Source organism: Saccostrea echinata, unplaced genomic scaffold, assembly GCF_033153115.1.
Source record: "Saccostrea echinata isolate AGI-Se365-2 ecotype Australia unplaced genomic scaffold, CSIRO_AGI_Sech_v1 ptg000029l, whole genome shotgun sequence".
Taxonomy (NCBI): domain Eukaryota; kingdom Metazoa; phylum Mollusca; class Bivalvia; order Ostreida; family Ostreidae; genus Saccostrea; species Saccostrea echinata.
In genome coordinates, this window is record NW_026889778.1 from 1,369,839 (window position 1) to 1,385,212 (window position 15,374).

General features: G+C 34.4%; 1 pseudogene; it reads left to right on the forward strand.

Annotated features, from left to right (window-relative positions):
• Positions 1–8,819: 8,819 nt before the first annotated feature.
• Positions 8,820–14,233, forward strand: LOC133194305 (tripartite motif-containing protein 2-like; annotated as a pseudogene).
• Positions 14,234–15,374: the final 1,141 nt, after the last annotated feature.

Here is a 15,374-nt window from a genome sequence, read left to right on the forward strand (position 1 = left end):
TTGGCCGACCAGAACAATTGAGGCCTGGTCATTCCCGGCAGAGAAGCATAGCTGCAGACACGTTTCTACAATTGAAGCAGCTAGTGTACATGCAAATAGCTGCCATACAATCAGTATCTTGACTTTGGCACGGAGAGAGGTCCGTGGTAAGTATTTACTTATTATATTATTAATATTCGTTAGGTATATAGTTTTTTAGGTAAATTTATTACTGAATACGTATTCGTTCTTATTTCTGAACTTGGCCAGCTCTCACAATTTTACCTGTTGTTCAGTCAGGCGTGACGGTTAGCGAGAGTGTTCGAATGGCTTTTGTATTATATCGATAGAGTTTAAAGGTGTTATTGTACGCAGTTTTCTTGTATTCAGATTTGTTACATTATGTGAAATATTTTGTCCATTTAAATTTTGGTTTAAATGTCTGGGCGGAAGTGAATGACCGGAAGTCGAAAGTAAGGTGCGCCATGTTGGCAATAATTTGTTTTGACTTATGTTAACTGGTAACCATTATAATTTATACCTATTGATTGATTTATTTATTTATGAGAATGAATTGCCAAACATAGTAGTGTTGCCAAACATTATTTAGTGAAACATGTGACTTAAAAATATTCGTCATCGTAGCGTCAAGGACACTGGTATGACCTGTGCTGAATACATGCACTAAGCTGAGGGGATCGTCGAGACAGGGCGAAAGGTTCCAGGACTTAGATCCGGAAGGATGCTGTGTTTGGATCAAGATTCAGTGATGGTGGACAGATACAGATAAGTCAATCCACGTAACATTGTATTAGCTCGTTATACGAACACTGACGAAATGCATGGCAAACCTAATGATTTCATTCCTGCATCGAGGATGAGGATGATGATGTTGACGAAGATGATATTGATGATTATGACAAGGATAATCATTGATCTGTGAACATGTTTGGCAATGATACTTTGAGTGAAATCTATACCCGGGGTTAATTGGTTAATTGTCTGATCATTGGTTACCGATTGCTATTATTATTATTTTTTGTTTAATAGTGTGGAAGAGTGTGTGGATCAGAGTGGGGTTGTCTGTTTGAAATCTTCTTTATTATTTTTATTTATTTATTTATTTATTTTTTTGTAAATAAATTTGTTAAAACTTAGTTGAATTTGTGTCATTTTTGGAGATAGCCAGCTTGACCACGTGGCAGGGTGACTGGAACTTTACATGCAGATTTATGATAATAATTTAAGCTTGCATTTATCACAATCCAAGATTTTTAGATACAGAGAGAATATTATCAATATTATCTTTAACATAACCATCTTTGGCAGACTCGCTCCTCCATCCCCCATGTGCTTTAAACAGTCTGTCTGGAATGTCCAGATTTGCTGCTGCTGTAGCTCCGCCTGATCTAAGGGAATGAAGTCCAAACTTTGTATTATCTTCTCCAACTTCTGATAATGCTCTTAAAAAAATCGCCCTCATAGAAGTATAAGATAATGGTTTATTTAGAATACACAATTTATAAGAACTGCTTTTCTTGAAAAACCGAACAAACCTAAATATAAATTCGTCCGAATCCTTATTAATATTAGCCAGCCGGAGATAATCTTTTAAACACTGAACTGGACAAAAAGGAGAATTTGATCTTGCAATATGAACAGAGTTACCTCTTCTGTATAAATCTGTCTTAGAACTCCTGATAATGATTTCGACATATTCATATGAAACTTTACGTCCGATCTTTTGATACCACATAATTCACTTGCTCGAAAAAACCCTGCATATCCTAAAACGCATAAAAGTCTAGTTCGCAGATGACAAAGATTATTTAGGTCATTCTTTGCTTTGAAAACTTTTTCAATGATCTCAACAGTTATAGGTTCCTCTTTGTTAACACAAGGTTTGGCCAAAATGCGTTTCCCACCTTCTGCAGTAAGTTTCACAATTTTTTCGCAACAAGGATTTGGAAATAAGTTTTTGTCATGGTACCACTGAATGTCGTAAATAGAAGCACTCAAAATAGAAGGAGATGAATTAGTTTGCACCAAATAGGATATATATAAAGAAACCGTAGAAGGTGATGTCGGCAAATATTGCAAATTATGAACGCAACACCAATTTTTAAATTTAGAGAAGTAAGTGTTATATTTACGCAAGGTGGAACCAGATTTAGACGCCTCGATTAAACTAGGAATCTGATTAGCCAACAAAGCAATAGCTCCATCCGAATGTCTACACAGTTCGTCCCAGTGTGGGTGTGGCAATGACTGAAATAACGAAGAAAACACTAAATTACATGTAGGCATTTAATTACACTAAACTACCATAAGTACTCCAAACTGTCACGACAAAAATAAACATGCCAATATAACAAAAAACAATCGAGTACCCCTTTGAAACTCTTAAAATCAAACATCAGTCAAAATTAATTCTGAAGCAAATCCATAACATTTGAAGGTTGCACCTATATGAATTACAGTCAATACAGTTCAATTCTCTATCTAATGGCTTTGTCTTACAAATCAGGTGGCTCCCAGCCTTGACTCACAGTTCAGATGGCTCTCAGCCTTAATTCACAATTCAGGTGGCTCTCAGCCTTGACTCACAGTTCAGATGGCTCTCAGCCTTAATTCACAATTCAGGTGGCTCTCAGCCTTGACTCACAGTTCAGATGGCTCTCAGCCTTAATTCACAATTCAGGTGGCTCCCAGCCTTAACTCAAAGTTCAGGTGGCTCTCAGCTCAAGAGAATCACTCAAACAAAAGACTTTGAAAAACCAATCCATCAAGCTCTCATCCTACACAATCTTAATATCACTTTTCTTTAAACGAGCTACAATAACAATTCTGTAAATAAGACATCTACTGGTAAATCACATATATAACATAATTGAAAATCAACTTAATACATTTTTTTAAACAAAAATATTAAATAAAACCTACACCAAAACTTTAACGTGCACATATCACTTTTAGCTGCAATTCAAATTCAACACCAATACATTGGACAAAAATTTAGGTTGCGCAAAAATTCTCTTACTATCTGATCCTGCTACGAAAAAATTTCTAGGTTTAACATACTCATAATAATCAACTACAAACGATTTAAATTGTCCATTGCTTTCAACCAAAAAGGGACAAAAATGGGAAGAAGTCCACTTAGGAACAACAAGGGTGCCCTTCGCTCTGCAAAGAAACATATGATTTATTACAGCTGGTACCAAACAATCTAGGCGTTAAATTCCTTCCAACTGTAAGCTAAAGCGTCAACTCCAGAAGTACCAGGTGTCCAAAATTTGCTAAAAAACTTTTTAACTTTGAAATTATTGCAATCAGCAAATAAATCTATGTTGTAAGGTCCCCATTTACTGTTGAAGAATTGAAAAACTGTATCTGAAATAGACCAATCATCATAGTCAAATATTTTGCTATTATAATAATAGATCTGATCTGATTATCCATACAACCTCTAAGGAAATCTGATTCTGAATGCACAAGGAAAATATATTCATAGCAATGTCATGTAAACTTTTCTTCATGCTTCCTGAGTTAACAATTTTAACAACATTTTGATTGTCTGTGTACAATTTAACAGTTCTGTTACTAAGCTTACAAAGCAAGGACTCAATAGTTGTTTCCACAGCCTTCATTTCTCTCCAGGTGGAACTCTGTAAAGTCTCTTCAGAAGTCCACATTTTATGTACAATACTGTCCGCACATTCCACTGAAAACCCGGCTCCAGCAAACTTGCTCGTATCTGTGTACACAATCCTTTGTGGGATAAAAGTATTATTGAAAGAAAAAAACATTTAGATGGTAAATGTTCTAAATTATGCAACCAAAAAAATAGTTTGATTTTAATTTCTTCTGTCATACAAATGCAACAATCCCAAGAAACAGAATTTAAGAACAAATATTGCCTAAACTCTGCTGAAAAGAAATAATAGTACCTGCAATACTTGATAAAACTCTAGGAGTGAGATCGGCAGGTCTGACACAATATTTTTAATTTTGTCCAAAATCTTATTTATTTTTTGCATAGGTACAGTAAGAGTACCTTGAGAAGTATCCCAAATAAAACCAAGCCATTCAAGAGAAATATGAGGATCCCAAACACTCTTTTCTGAATTTGTAATAAAACCTGCCATACTCAAATCTAGCTTTACAGCATTTGCCATATCAAGACAAGATTCATAGCTAGATGCAAAACCAAAACCGTCATCTAAATACACTACTATTCTATAACCCTTCTCTCTCCAATGCCTTACTAAAGGCTTCAGCAGCTGAGTAAAAATGTATGTAGCTGAGCTAAGACCAAAAGGTAGAACAGTAAAACAGTAGTAGAAATCTTTCCAGCGAAACCCTAGATATTGAACGTGAAAAGGGTTTATATCTAAATGATGGTAACCACTTTTCAAATCAAATTTAAACATGAAATCATTTACCTTACAATACTGTATGGCATGCTTAACACCTTCTAATTTAAATTTATCTTTGCCTACACATTTGTTAAGATGGCGTAAATCTAGGATAAGTCTTTTCTTACCTTGAGAATTTTGTGCTACAGATAAAGTATTTACAACAGTGGGAGGGAAGTTGCATTTCGTGATAATGCCTTTGCGTAAAAGAGAATAAATTTCATGGTCGACAAAATTCTCATTTTCAGAAGCAGACTTATTGTTACACAAAATAATAGATTTAGGAAGACATTCAAAAGGAGTAGAATAACCGTAAATTATGGTATCCACAATAAACTGGTCAGCACTCAAGCATTTTTTCCAAAATTCAACGTTATTAGCTAAATTGCCTTTAACAATAATATCATTGTTTTTCTCAGGACACAAAATATTGCATACCGTACTATAATCTGTCTGAGGTGGTACTTGGAGCAGTTTGTGTTGGTAGACTTGAGACTGGTACTTGGAGCAGTTTGTGTTGGTAGACTTGAGACTGGTACTTGGAGCAGTTTGTGTTGGTAGACTTGAGAATGGTACTTGGAGCAGTTTGTGTTGGTAGACTTGAGACTGGTACTTGGAGCAGTTTGTGGTGGTAGACTTGAGACTGGTACTTGGAGCAGTTTGTGTTGGTAGACTTGAGACTGTTACTTGGAGCAGTTTGTGTTGGTAGACTTGAGACTGGTACTTGGAGCAGTTTGTGTTGCTGTGGGTTTTGTGGTCCCCTGTGTCCTTCTCTTGAGAGGGCAGTTAACGCTCCAGTGGCCGAAAGCGTTACAGTAGAGGCACTGGTCTGGCTGGACTTTGAAAGAGGTAGATTGTGCACCATTGGAATTGAAGTTCCTTTGGTAGGGTGACAATCTAGAGGGTTGAAATTTGTTGCGATAGCTGCGAAAAGGATTATTATAGTTGTTCTTTTCAAATTTTTTGCGTTTTGCCCTCTGCTCGGCCTGATGCAAGCGTTGGTTGTCCTCGGAATTGTCAGTAATTGGGCCATCTTTGTATTCTCTGGCGACGTCCCATCCATATTTGTCAGCAATTCGTATGACCTTTTTTGATCTTTTTGATCTTTGATTTTACTAATAGAATCTGTAATCAATTTCTCTATGCCAACAAGATCACCACGTTCAATAAGTTTTTGTATGTTTTCAAAATTAAACTGTAATTCTGATAGAAAAAGAAACCTCTCTTTGTGATGAGCCAACTTAAAATCAAGATTCTTATCTTTGTGATGAGCCAACTTAAAATCAAGATTCTTATCTGCTATTGTTGAAATTGATGTCCTTGACTCTAGTTCCTTTAAGATGGTCTTCTTGTTCTCTGCAAGAGCTGTATCCAATTTATATGCAAATAACTGGTAAGCTTCAGCATTGGATAAGTCGGCATTACCAGACTGGACAAATGGCCCTCCTGCAGAAGCTCGTGCAGGTGGACTGCCACGGTCTACATGAGCACGTGGGGAATGGCGAGAATCACCAGAGTCAGACATCAGGAAAACTAGTGAGTCGTTGGCTAACTTTTGTCAAGTGATTACAAAAACCGATTCTAAAATTTAAATACCCTAAACCGAATGCCTGCAAATTACTACGATAAACAAAATAGTGCCCCTTAATATTACGAACATCACAAATAATTCAAATACCCGATACTTGAAAGCGTTACTGGCCTAGTGGAACCAGCGGAAGCTCTCAAAGCCAAAGGCCCCGGTTTAAATCCACTGAGGAACACCCATCTTTTTTACTTTTTTTTTAAAAAACGAAAAGAAATTTATTGTAGTTATGTACAGAGTTTAACAAATTGAATACACCCGTGAAACGTAAACTGTTTTTGTAAACAGGCACGAGCTCTCTTGTTGTTAATGTTTACGTTTCACCGGGTGTGTTCAATTGTTAAACTCTGCACACACCACTGAGCACGGACTGACAATACTGGTGAGAGGATTTTGCTTTCTACATTTCTACTCTGAAATTTCTGCTTTATAGTTTTAATATTTTTCATTAATAAACAACAAAATTGCTACTTTTCTAAAGTAATAGGGATAAAGTTAAAATTTGTGAAGTACAAGGATGTATCTATCAATGTCCAGAAATTCGAAGTTTCAATAACTTCCAGATAAGATAAGATTTTTATCAAATTTTCGTATGAAATGCTATAGCAACATATAAGTCATGAAATTATTCAGAAAATTTGAGTAAATATTAATTTAAAATCTGTGTCCAAACACCTTTAACACATGGATGGATATTATCAGCCAAAGATATCACCGTGATTCAGGACTTTGATTATTACTGCAATCCGGGACAGTCGCATTTAACCGCTTTCAATTTAATATTTTGTGAAAAGATCGGAACTTTCTGTAATACCCTATGTTTGCTGGAGCAAAAGATATTTGCAGACGGGACTTACATTGGCTATTCGGTAAATATTTTTTCCCTTAAATTTTCATTCATTATATTCAATGACACATTTATCATAGTTGATTTAATGAGGATTTAACCCCCTTCCTCTTCCACACAAACAGGTTTACACCAGGGATGGGGTAATTGAAAAAAGTAATTGTAATTGACTGTAATTAATTACATTTTTTGAAGTAATTGGAAGTAATTTGTAATTGAACATTTTTTTAATTACTTGTAATTTAATTAATTACACTGAACAAATACCAAGTAATTTCAATTACTTTTTCAATTACATTCAATTACTTTATATAATACACATTCATGATATATTCATGATATATCGTCACCACTACCTCCCCATTTTACTGGTTTTTATTTTATTGTTAAACATACCCTCGATCCTTCAATTATACAAAATCTTAGGTTAATTAATGCTTACAAAAAAATAATTAAATGATTGGCTTGATAATGATAAACTAGTTTCTTTCTAATCATTATGTAAATTTTGAATTCTTTGATCTATGTTTATAAATATGAATTTTGAACCACCCTTCTTAGGTCTATTCAGCTATGAAACACACATTTATTATATTTCAATCTTTGTTTTTTGATCAATAATAAAGAAAAAGAAGGTGTTTGTCATTAATTAAGTTATCTCTTGTTGGGAAGAGATAATTGCCCTCCAGATCATGGCTTTAAATTGCAATCAAAACAAATCAACTCCTCTAAAGAGATATTCATTCCATGATTTAAAAGACAAAGCCAATGGAGATAATTATTTCAATTTAAAATGCTCCCCTAGCTTTAGAAATTAAAAACTTTCAATTTGATAATTATTTTAACATCTAAACAGATTTTTATGAATGAATTTTCTATCTGTACAATTCTGATTTATGAAGTAAAATTGTTCAACATAAATAGGAATTTAGGATGTTCAGGTTACCTTCAAAGGAAATATTTAATTTGAGGGGTTACAGTTGCGACTCATTTCACTCTATTAAAATACTCACTTTTAATCAAATATCATAAGCCATGCAATTTGTGTACTTGTAGGTTTTGTGTGGTGGAAACTGCATCAAACTGATCTCGGATAGTTCTTTAAGAGATTCTTATTGTTTTGTAATTAATGTTATAAATTAAACCAGAAGGATACACAATGCCTATAGCATATTATTTCTTGTATTATTTGTGCAGAGGCTGAGCTTATATACAAATAAATGATGTTCTGACAAGGATTAAAAAAATTTTCAAAAAATTAAAAATGTAATTTGTAATTTAATTAATTACTTTTGCAAAGTAATTGTAATTTAATTAATTACATGTCTTAGAAAGCCTGTAATTTAATTGTAATTTAATTGAAGAAAAAGTCAAAGTAATTGTAATTTAATTAATTACTTTTTAAAGTAATTGACCCCATCCCTGGTTTACACCTAAAACAAGGCTTAATCTGATTTGTGTCTTGTTTTACTGTTGTTGTGACGACTTTTATGAATTGCCGGAGGAACAAGTAGGAAAATGAGGCAAAGTTAAAATGCCACTTTGCCATTTTGTTATTTTTCTTGGAAAACGAAAGTAGGACTAATTTGGCTTGGGGTAATTAAACTGGAGTCTTGGCGTCATGGAGTGGATTAGTCCAACTTGCTGTAGAATGCCACTATTGTAATGTAACTTAACTAACTGCTCTGGTACGAGTGGAAATTAATTACTTCATCATTTTAAAGTTATGCACTGCTTCACTGATAGTCCCTTATACACGTGTATTATACCTGAAACACCTGATTATTCTTTAAACATATAAAGATGGATATTTCGTATCAATTTATTGACAAATCAATAGGAGTGGATCTAGTATTTTGTATGAAGCGAGGGAGCGTGAGGCAAACTAAAATGGACAGGGCTTTTGCATCCTTCCACGGCAGTCTGAGACGGGAAAGAGAAATCAATAGCATTTTCCATGTTATGTGGTTGCTAAACTATTTATTTTTTGATGTATCTATTGATATTTCTGCTTTTGAAGTCAATAAATGTATTGCTGATGACACTAAAAGAGTGTTAAAGACAAGTAAAGACTTTAACACAAGTAAAGACTTCAGATCTGTGATGCAGAAGTATGTCAACAACTTATCACCAGATCTACACAAAGTGGTCATACACCTTGAAACAGATGATGGAACCTGTTCTGATCGAGTGTTAGTCCAATACTATGTTGATGTTGAGCCACATTCATTTCATGTCATTAAAATGGTAAGAATTCTAGAAAGTACTAAAGCACAAAAGACAATGCGAAGCTGAGAATTAAATCACTTTTGAGTGATTGAGAGAAGAAACCAAGAGACATCTTCTGTAGCATTTTAGAAGGACGGTGGGTATAAAAAACACACAAGGAGCAGCATGCATTCCAAGAAGCAAAAACGAATAAAAATTGTGCAAAACGAAATGTTAATAACACCCGTGAGAAAAATTTACTTCAGAGAACTATATGTTACTATAGTTAAAATGTTTTAAATGTCAACAAGTTTTGTTTTAAACATTCATCATTACATGAAAACTTTTTGCGTGTTCTGTTAGGGATTTAAATTGATTGATAGATTGATTGTATGTTGTTTTACGTCCCGTTCGAGAATTTTTCACTCATATAGAGACGTCACCATATACCGGTGAAGGGCTTCATATTTAGACCTTTACTCGGTGCTCAGGACCATTGCGCAGTGAGGATTCTTTATCGTGAATACGCCTACCGTGACACGGGGCCTCGGTTTTTAAGGTCTCATCCGAAAGACCCGCAACTTTCACTTTAAAATGCCGAGCGCTTGGCGAAGGAACAGCTGCTACCTATGGATTTAAATTGAAGTATGAACTCTAGAAGCATCGAAAAGCTTTGAACGCCCGACATTCAATTGTCAACTACAATTGTTTCATTGCTATAGAGAACCAATGATGATCGGGCCAGTTTTAATTTATCAGAAGAAAAACTTCGATAGTTACTTCAAACTTTCGCTATCAATTCTCTAAGTTTCTCCAGAAATGAGAAATTTAAAGATTTTTGGAACAGATGGAGAAAAAAAAACTTGTCAGATGCCTCTGAAGTTGTTTCCCTTACGCAAACTTCTCTTGTGAGACATCATAGAGAGAAAGCTGAAGGACCTAAGAATAACAAAGACCAAATCAAAGGAATATATTAGGACATCTTGGAAAAGTAACCAATTAAACATAAATTAAAGGACTCGCGTTGAGTTTCGGGAATTTGACAGTCAAATAGAAAATTTGTAGAGTGAATGGAAGTCAACATATTCAAAAGTGTAACATTTCTTAGTGACTTTCTAGAATAATCAAGAATTAAATATTGCTGATTTCCGTAGCCTTTCGGGACTTGGATACCCAAAAGACATTTCCATCAATAATGGATGTGAGTGTATGAACTCCGTGAAGAGGACCGCCAAAAAGATCATCATCGAAAATTGAAATTGGGTGAAAAGTATTTTGATCTCTTGTTTATAAAAAAAAATCAAATATCAAGAATTTGAAGTAAAAATTGCCTTAAGGAGGCTGGGGGGGGGGGGGGGGGAGGTTTCAACAAATTAACCATCAAATATGTCTTAATTTTTTAGGTATGATATCTTAAGCTGTCAACTTTCATTTGGCAAAGAAAAATTTCATAAATTTTAGTTTTAAAATTTGATCATTTTTTGTTTATCTTTATATGGAGCTCTTCTTCTAAAGGAGATCAATATAGTCTGAAAATGGCCACAACCCCCCAGCCTTCTTAAACAGGAATGAGGGAATAAAGAATCAAATAAGATATCAGCATTGTGAAATTTTAAACAAAGTAACTAATATTCCTTTTCAAATTTTAGAAAACATTTTTGAAGATGCAAAATTAGTAAATCACTTAAACTATTGAATTGCTCTAAAGCCATGGTATGTTGATACTTCTATTTTATGCTGAATAGTACACAATCAGTGATCTCTTAAAATTGTATGAATCAAACTGCGCAAAGGTGATTACCTATAAAGGAGTCATTGAAACAAAGTTTGTGGTCACATAGTCGCAGCATCTGTTTTTGTGATGTTCCTTCAGTCTATATAGAACAATATAGACTGAAATATTTTAATACTCCTGACAAAACCTAAGGGAAATATGATTAAAAGGTCTAAACAATAAGCAAAATAAAGATGTCCAGATTTAGGAAACACCTCATAAAATCATACAAAGCAATCCTTGACATTTTAAGCAGATTAAATTTAAAAAAATGTGGTGGCTTTGGCAAACTGTTTTCAGATGCACTACAAATTCCATCAAATGATCTTCTTCATTGATTTGATGGAAAATATTTAAGACCAATTTAAAAAATCTTAATACTGATCTTTGTAGAAGACAATGTCCCGAGGTATCATTATTCATTCCGAGAAAAAGTTTCTAATATTTCAGGAAAACAAAGATGTTATTAACCTACCCATATAGTGTATGGAATATGTACGTAAGTGATAGAAAAATATACAAATTACATTATACCAGAAATTTGTGGGAAATTTCATGTTTCAAATCCCTTTTATTTTTAAGGAAACAATTTTAAGCTATTTCACTTTATATCAGACTTGTTAAAGTTTCTGATTTTTATGCATGTTAAATTTCTCCATTTGAATGAAAACAACTCTCAGAGATTCATCAGTGTGAGTACACAAAGAATATAAGTATCTCTAATGCTTCCAAATCCAATTTTCAATAAATTTTAAATTTCATTAAAAAGTGTCTTTTTAAATAAATATGTTAATAATTCTTGACAATTAAATTTACAACATTGCTTTTTCTGTTTGACTGTAACGTTTTTACTATGTACAAATGATTATTAATTGGATCCGCTTAGGTTTCCTTCCTAAGAATCACGCATGTTAACACAATGTAAAATCAAAACAAACTTCAATAATATCAATGACACTAAAAGAGCAAATGACTGAAATCCACTATTTATACTTTTCCTTAGGTCCTATCTGGATAATGATTGGTAACAAAACAAAAACGAACTACAACAAGAGAATCGCCTATAATTTTATCAGTGATATCAGTGATTAAATCTAAAACCTTATCTCTGTAACTGTAGACTGAGTGGTTTAACTAACAATTCTGTTGTTTCCTGACAGTCTGCAACTACCTGAAATGTCACTGAGACACCTTTATTATTTTAAAGTCACCAAGACACAATCTAAAGGCACCAAGACACTAGTCACTGAGACACTAAGGAATTAGATTCCTGAGCTGAGTGGTCTGAGTAACAATTCTGTTGTTTCCCGACACAGCCAAAGAATGTTACTCCAGCAATGAACAACAACCAAGTAAAAGAAAACTAAATGGGTGTCAGTATTTATACCTTTTATCCAAGCCTAATAACTACTGATTAGTTAATAATTGGTAAGCTCTGATTGGCTGTAATGTAAACGTTGATTGGCTAAATATAAAGTGATTCGATTGGATGATTCCAGGCACTTTCAATCCACTATGATTATTCAATTTCATTATATGACACAGTCTGATAACTGAAAATATATATATATTAACATGCTGTACCATGTTACCTTTCACAAAATCAACATTGATTTCTATACAATGTTTATATATAATGTAAAATGAAACAAAATGTTTAATCTCCACATGATTTTTTTTATACAATGTTCATTTAATTTCAGCAGATTGTATACCTAACGAACTAGACCATCCACATCATGTATACACCTAGATTCAGTACCAAGTGTAAAGTACGGCAGTGTTCTAAGTGTCAGGGGTGTACAGACTTCTACTGTAACACTTGTGAACAAGACCTGTGTCTACAGTGTAAAGAGAGACATGTTATTGATCTAGATACCATATACCACGATGTTGTGTTTTACCGTGAGAAATATGACTACATCCCGAAACAAGAGACCTGTGTGAGACATCCAGATAGAATCTATAAAATGTTCTGTTACTCATGTGCACTTCCTGTCTGTGTCAAATGTAAAGAACACAAAAAACACAAACACCAAATACTGGACATTATAACAGCCTATAAAATAAAACGTCAACACCACAGAGAAATCATTCACAAGATCAGAAGTGAAACTCTATATAACAGCTGTTTTCTGCTGGCAGGAATCAAAGTTGATGTGAAAGCTTGTCAGACAGAAATCTCTAACCGTCAATCAGAGATGTCAGTCAAAGCCCGGAGACTAAAGGACCTCATTGACACTGTAATATGTGATGTTAAAATAAGATATAAAAATATCATTTTGTTTCAAAGAATACAAAAACAAAAGAGAAAAATTAATAGAAATATTGCATTTGTAGAGAACTATGATCACAGATCTGAACACTTGGCAAACAGACCGGTAAAGTTACTCTATTTCCTAAAGAGAATCCGTGTCCCAAAGAAAAATGACACTCCAAACCTTACACATCACGCTCTTCTCTCAGTGTCAGAGGAAATCAGCATGGAGGATGTGACTAATTTACTAAGGGAAATTCAAATCATTGAGACAGGGAAAAGACAATTAAAAAATGAATGTCTTCTGAAACTGATGTCCACACCCATGTTACAAAGATCTGTCACTGTGAAGGGTGTTTGTGAATTTGTGACACATATTTCCTGTGTGACGTCAGACCTGGTTTGGATCAAAGATTTCGAAAACAATCTCATCCTGACAAACACTGAAGGTGTAACATTACATCATCTGACAGATACAGGCAGTTATGGAGCTGGAGGACACACAGTGAATAATACTGGTGATCTGATATACATAGACTGGTATTATAGAATCAACAAACTATCTAAAGATACCAGAAAAAAGTCCACACTGATGAAAAACACACAACAATGGATACCAGTCTCTATCTACTGCTCCCCCTCCAACGGAGATCTACTGGTCGGGATAGAGTATACTAATACAGATACAGGCAAGGTAGAACGGTATAACAACATAGGACAACTTATACATACAATGCAACACAACAGCGCAGGTCAGAAACTGTATAATACACCCGCATACATCACAGAGAACCGCAATGGAGATGTTATTGTGTCTGACTGGGGTCATAATGCTTAAGTAGTAACAGATCGTGGAGGGAGACATCGCTTCTCCTACACAGGACCTCCTTCAGGATCACGACTATCACCATATGGAATCTGTACTGACGCGCTGTCACACATCCTGGTGTGTGATTTGGATAACGACTCAATACAGATAATTGACAAGGACGGTCACTTCCTGTCATCGATTCAGATACATGTACCACAAGAAGGGATAGGTAGACCACGGAGCTTGAGTTATGATGACAAAACTCATCTTCTCTTTGTTGGATCATACAGCGACAAAGTGTGTATATACAGGTACATAGAGAGGCACAACTATTTGACGGATGATATTTGTTAGTTGTTATGTTTATATCCGTACACAAGGACTACCTGTGTCCGTCAGAAAAAAATATATTGTATCTGAGAAAACTGCAGTCTAAAAGTGGAGATCACGCCCCTAATCCAAACAATGAATTGTAACAACATGACGAAATAATTGCGATCTTAGACAAATTCAAGACAGTGTTACAGAGATAGCTATTCAATTGTTAATTGTTTGCTTACAAAATAGTAAAACATGTGGTCTCAGAAATTCCGCTAGAATTGAAAAATGAACTGAGAATAAAAAGGAAATACAGTGAAACACGCTTATAACAAAATGCCAGGGCCGGACGATTTTGCTTCGTTATGAGCGTAATTCGTTATACCAATTAAAATTTCAATATATTTTAAATTGACAGGAAATGAAAATCTCTTCGCTGTAAGCTTCAATTCTTTATGAGCATGTTCGTTTTCAGCGTGTTTTACTGTAATTTAAGAGATAAAACAGGATTTTGAAAAAGGTATTAAAAACAAAGTTAAGGAAGAATTTGTGGAGAAAATGGAGAAAACATAAAAAGAATTCAAAACACAAACATTTTTTTTAAAAGATATTTCAGACGGATTTAATTTTGATTTGCACACACATCGAGAAAAACTCATTGTATATTAGATCTTATATTAGATCTTAGAAAGAATTTAGATCTTTGCAGGAACAACTAAAATTACCGGTATGTGAAATATCAGGATCAGTAATTACCCTTCCAAATCAAAACCAGCAATCATCCCAGAAGATCGTCAACTTTAAGATCAAATTGATAAACTGGACGGAAGAGAAAAAAAGAGAACCTTAAACAAAAAAAGTGCATAACATTTAAAAAGTGGACATGGTGGACCCTGGAGATGTCCTGGAGATCCATCGGATTTCAGGGGTATATGGAAAAGGACCACGTCATGTGATCGCAAATCTCGTACCACGGGGTTAAGCTCAATGTCAACAAAACGTTTTCAGAGGGATCCTTGAATTCACTGTGTGGAAAAGTGTTTACAATGGACGAAGAAGGAATTTGTCACAGATTTGATATTTTGTACCACGTGTCTGTAATTTGAAACGACACTGAATAATTCAAATATGCAGCGGAGTCGACTTTTTTGTAAATGTGAGATCGGGCTCGTGATCC